Source organism: Anguilla anguilla, chromosome 3 (assembly GCF_013347855.1).
Source record: "Anguilla anguilla isolate fAngAng1 chromosome 3, fAngAng1.pri, whole genome shotgun sequence".
NCBI classification, from domain to species: Eukaryota; Metazoa; Chordata; class Actinopteri; order Anguilliformes; family Anguillidae; genus Anguilla; species Anguilla anguilla.
Genome location: NC_049203.1, coordinates 47,597,652 through 47,603,832, shown reverse-complemented (window position 1 = coordinate 47,603,832; position 6,181 = coordinate 47,597,652).

The following is a 6,181-nucleotide window of genomic DNA, read 5'->3' as shown; positions in this document are numbered from 1 at the left end:
CTAGCTACCATCTGCAAAATAAACCAAGATGGTTTATTTCCCATCAACAGCTGTTTTGAGGAACAAGTATCTCCAGACTTTTTCTCCACATCTCCCTTGTGGCATGACCCACCTGGAGACCTGTGCACATCCAAATTCATCTTGACTGGAACCTCATCGCAACCTCGACTTCAAAGAAAAAGCTTCCCAGTAGTCTACACACCTGCCGTGACCTTTGACCTGTTGACAAACTGACACATCACCTAACCGAATTAAGGACTGGCTTCCCCTTTTATTGCTGTTAAGTATTGAACCACATTTTATTTAACACAGACATCAAACAATGGGATAGTGTGAAACTAGGATAGCGTAATATCTAATTAGGTCATTTTTCAGCTGTTCATTGTGTTTTATTTTGCTATGCGTGTGTTGGTCTGGAATAGCAAATTCTCTGACCTTGTTGTTTTACCTTGTTAAAACTTCATTTTATGTAATTTAACAAACTAACCACATAATACAGAGTAGTTTGTCACTAACCCGTCACACAAATTAACATTTGTTAAATGGTAGTACTGCTATCTTCAATATTTAGGTGTTGCAGAATTATAATTTCCTCAGATTAAGAATCATATAATATCATTCCTCATATTATGAAAATTATTGTTTTCAATTAGCCTATTCATATATCCATTATCATAGCCAATAAATATATATAATTTTTCCAAACCATTGTTGTTGTGGTCATTTCCACGTTATTTCACTAGTTTGGGCTCTACAGAGGTACAGAATTTGGATTGGTTGTTGAATTTAATTTGTTCTGAATAAACCTGACAAAATCTCTGTACAGTGGACTCCGAGCAACCTAAGTTGGCAATTTCAGCCTCGTGCTCAATGTCCTGTTCAAATGCTTTAGAATACCAGTAAAAAATATTTATACAAAAGCCCTTAAGTGAAGGACAGAGCCAAAAGGTATTTTACAATGTTCCCTCTGGAGCCCTGCATCTATCACACAGAATAATAAATCCCACATAATTTAGACTTTGAATAATGCAGTCTGTGCATGACTTAAAATTGTAAAAGCTGATGTCTGCTATTGATGGAGCAGGCATTAACTCTGGACAGACACTATTGTATACATCCTATTTCTATACCCAATTTATCACTCCATGTCGGCCTTAGTTGTGCAGTTGACACCGTGGTATGGTCACAAAATTTAGATACAAACAGGGAGACAAGATGCTTGGAGTCAGGAGGGAGCATAATAAGGTCATAAAAAGGATGTTTCTTTGGAAGGGTTTCAACATTAGGAGGTTTGGATTTACAGTAACATAATGTCTTATCTGTAGGTAATGGGAAAAAAAATGGGTGTAAGGAAGGGTGCAAATTGACTATATATACATATTGAATAGTACTTAGCATCCTCTCCCTCCAAGAAAGGTGTACACCATTGGTTTATGGGGGTGCAAATTAATGATTAAAACAAATTGGTGTGTATGCAGAGGTCTGAAATACAGTCAGGTCCATAAATATTTGGACATTGACAAAGTTATTGTTATTTTAGCTGTCTACCACAGCATATTGGAGTAGAAATTAAATAATGAATATGAGCTCAAAGTGCAGACCTTCAGCTTTAATTTGAAGGCATTTACATCCACACCGGGTGAACGGTGTAGAAATTACAACATTTTTTATAGGTGCCCCCCCCCCCTTTTTTTAAAGGACCAAAGGTAATTGGACAATTGGCTGCTCAGCTGTTCCATGGCCAGGTGTGTGTTATTCCCTCATTATTTCATTTACAAGTAAACAGATAAAAGGTCTAGAATTGATTTCAGGTGCGGCATTTGCATTTTGAATCTGTTGCTGTTAACTCTCAATATGAAGTCCAAAGAGCTGTCACTGTCGGTGAAGCAAGCCATCATTAGGCTGAAAAAAAAAACAAAAAACCCATCAGAGAGATAACAAAAACATTAGGTGTGGCCAAATCAACTATTTGGTACATTCTTAAAAAGAAAGAACGCACTGGTGAGCTCAGGAACACCAAAAGGTCCGGAAGACCATGGAAAACAACTGTGGTGGATGACAGAAGAATACTTTCCCTGGTGAAGAAAAACCCATTCACAACAGTTGGCCAGATCAAGAACACTCTCCAGGAGGTAGGTTTATCTGTGTCAAAGTCAACAATCAAGAGAAGACTTCACCAGAGTAAATACAGAGGGTTTACCACAAGATGTAAACCATTGGTAAGCCTCAAAAGCAGGAAGACCAGATTTGAGTTTGCCTAAACAATCCTGTACGGTTCTGGAACAACATCCTATGGACAGATGAGACAACGATCAACTACAGAATGATGGGAAGAGAAGACTATGGAGAAGGGAAGGAACTGCTCATTATCCAAAGCATACCACCTCATCTGTGAAGCATGGTGGAGGTAGTGTTACGGTATGGGCATGTATGCTGCATCTCAAGGGGTTCATCCTCTAATTAAATTTTGAAATAAAATAAAATCACATCTTGATTGTTTCATTTCAAATCCATTGTGGTGGTGTACAGAGCCAAAATGATGAAAATTGTGTCACTGTCCAAATACTTATAGACCTGACTGTATATTGAAAACTTCAGATTTAAAATTTGGAGTTTTTCAAATATAAAACTCCAGTGAGTAAAATTATTGGGCTTGAATATCAATGGCTGTATTCATTTCCATAGCTAGCCACTAATTTGGAAATTTGTAAGTGGACTTTGGGAATTAAGTAGCACTTCTAGTTCCACATATATGATACAATTATGGAATCCAGTTTTTTTTTAAATGGCTGATGTGTGAAAAAGAGGGAGATGTTGACACAGGTAGAGAAACCTGAAGAGAGAACCCATCTTCATAGAATTTGAACATCCAATCATAGACAGTGGCAGAACTCTCCAGCTATCAATATTTTGCTTTATCTTTGTAATGCAGTTTGCAAGGTTGAGCTTATATGTTTTGGTTCCCTAGGTATTTTCAAACCAAGGTAAGATAGATGGCCTCAAACTATTTTAAATGGCAACCTTCGAGGAAACCTTATGTTTAATTGTGGGAAAGGGGCATAAAATCACTTTTAGACCAATTTATTGTATACCCAGAGAGCTTGCCAAATGAATGAATTAAATCCAAGAGCAGGGGAATTGATGACTTTGAATCAGTGTCTGATTACTTTAAATATGAATGGGATTTAATGTATGATTTCAAGGAGGGTATTAGTCCACATTATTTGCAGACTCGGCACACCAACAAGACAGTGACAGTCAGTGACAGGATGCTGTTTTACACAACAATATGTCAAGCTTATATACTTATCTTTTCAGTGAAAAAGTAAAAAAACTGGATTCACAAAGTTGTTTAACCTTTCAACTGTGCAGATTATTTAAATTGTGCAGAAATCTCCTCCTTACATTTTACAGTATATGAAAACATTTCATCCACACAGCAACTTCTTTTCAAACAATGAAAATAATCATTAGTTACTGTGGATGAACAACTGGAAGTAAAGCAATTATTTATGGTACACTATATGACCAAACATATATGGACACCACTTAGTCCGAGGCTGTTTTTCACGGTTTGGGATAGGCCCCTCAGTTCCAGTGAAGGCAAATCTTAATGTTACAGCATACAATCACATTATAGATGATTCTGTGCTTCCCTGACAGTTTGAGAGAAGGCCCTTTCCTGTTTCAGCATGAAAATAGCCCTGGGCACACAGCGAAGCCCATACAGAAATGGCTTTGTTGAGAACGGTGTGGAAGAACTTGACTGGCCTGCACAGAGCCCTGACCTCAACCCCATCCAACACCTTTGGGATCAATTGGAAAGCCAACTGCAAGCCAGGCCTAATCGCTCAATCAGTGCACAGCCTCACAAATGCTCTTATGGCTGAATGCTCCAAAATCCAGCATAAAGCCTTCCCAGGAGAGTGGAGGTTGTTATAGCAGCAAAGGGTAGACCAACTCCATGTTAATGCCCATAATTTTGGATGAGATAATGTTGGATGTCAGGTGTCCACATACTTTTGGCCATGTAGTGTATTTGGATGCGTCAACCACAAATAAATATCTCAGACTGAATTTTCTGCAACAATTTTCTAATCTCTGGTTGTAATCCCACTCAGCCAATATACAGTGCACACTAGCTGGACATAAGTGGCCTGAGATTGACACAGTTGTTGATCTGCCAGCATTTTGCAAATGGGCACTAGTAGGATCCACTAGGGGACAGTTGAGTCAAAGCAGCTGAGCTGAGGATCAGTTGTTAAAAGAATACAAAATAGATGGTACTGAATCTAAATGGTCCTGCCACTAGCAGACTGCTGTAGTGCCAATCTAATCTGCAAAGCTCTGGCAGACCAACAGCTGGCACCAACTGCAGTCCAATGGGCACTTGCTTACTAAGATGGTTTGAGGTCTACATGCCCTCCCCAATATAGACTAGGATACATGGACATTTAAATATACTGTATGTAACATTGTAGGTGCTTCAGTTTGTCATGGTCTTTTATATAGATCCCTCTTCTCTCATCTGTCTTTGGATGTCAGCAGTGCTGCCTTGATTGGCTAAGCTGCTTTGAGCGCACAGTAAATTATATCCATAAAATAAGCATAATTCAAGTTTCTTTGTTGCTTAATTACCAACCATGGAGAAAAATATGGGCTGTAGCCTATGAGGTAACAGCTTTAAATGATTAACGAGTGGAAAAAAAAATAGAAGGTGATGCATGAGAGAGGTTGTGTGTTGTGAGTTTAAAGGATTGTGTGGATAAACAATATTTAAGCCTGGTTGAGCACGACCCTGTTTTAAGGTGAAGAAGCGTTAAGAGGGTGATTAAAGGGAAGTACACCATAAATTTATGCCAGGAGCAATGAATCACATGTATTTATTCACCCAGTTAAAATGGGTGAATAAATAAAACAAAGTTTATATTCACATTTTCAGACAAAGGTAGCAATGAGAAACATATGAATTTGAATTTAAAAAAAGGCAAACATTAGAATTAGAAATCAAGAACAAAGCACTGTGCAAATGACATTTATTTATTTATTTATTTATTTATTTGAAGCAGTGACCATCTTTTGGTGCATACCCAAGGGGTACTGATAAAAAGAGCAGGGATATCGAATAAAATCATTACCACATGTGATAATTTCATAATTTCATAATTTATAGTGAATTAATTCAGTTACAGTTAAAAAAATGATATTCGAAAAGTATTGCTCTTAATAATATGGGAGATAGAATGAGGAAATCCCTTTGCTTGAGAAATTTTGTGGAAATGCTAAGATCATCTATTTACACTTGATTATGGATGGTTGGATAAAAACATAAAAAGATCAAAATCACTTATCTAATGAGAACACACATTTAGAGGATGTTGTCAATGCATTGTATCTGTTCCATTGGTATTGCATATGGGATTATGAGTCATACATTTAACGCATTAAAAAACTGAAGTATATCATGGTAAGAAATGCATTTCTGACCCACTTTCCTCAACTTCCCCATGCATTATTAAATCTGCAGGTCTGTTTTTCTTTTCCTTTTTTTGCGATTGCATACAATTTTTAATATTGTCTTTAAAAGTTTGTGCCTAAATGAGCATGAAAATTGCATGTCAAGTCGAAAGGTCGGAAACATTATATATTTATTAGTACAGTGTGAAAGAGAAGGGTAGACTTACAGGCAAACAACCATACGGACCATGTATAATGCAGGTAGGACTACATTACCCACTTCCTGAAAGCACATCTGCCATTATTCTACTCACGCTTCTTACTGCTAGAACAAAAATCCTTGTGGTCGAGTTCAGTTGAATGAGCAGTGATTGGTGTATCCATTGTAAACCTAATCTGTTGCAATCACTGTGTCTCACTTCCTGTGGTTACATTCAGGAGAAGCTTCGACTTTGACAAATAGTGCCTCGGTTTTACCAGGGTTGAATAAAAATAATCACTCGTCCGTTCTGAGATTTTGCATGTTGAAGAAACACAGTTGTATTTGCTCTCCTAGGCTATCTATACTCCCAGTAACGACATGTAGCATATTACAAAAATATTATATTACAAAACTGAATAACAAATCAAGTAAAATTATAACACTATCAATATTATTAATGAACACAGTAATGTCAAGGTAATTTAATATGTGGTATACTATCAAATGCATTGTAGCTGATAT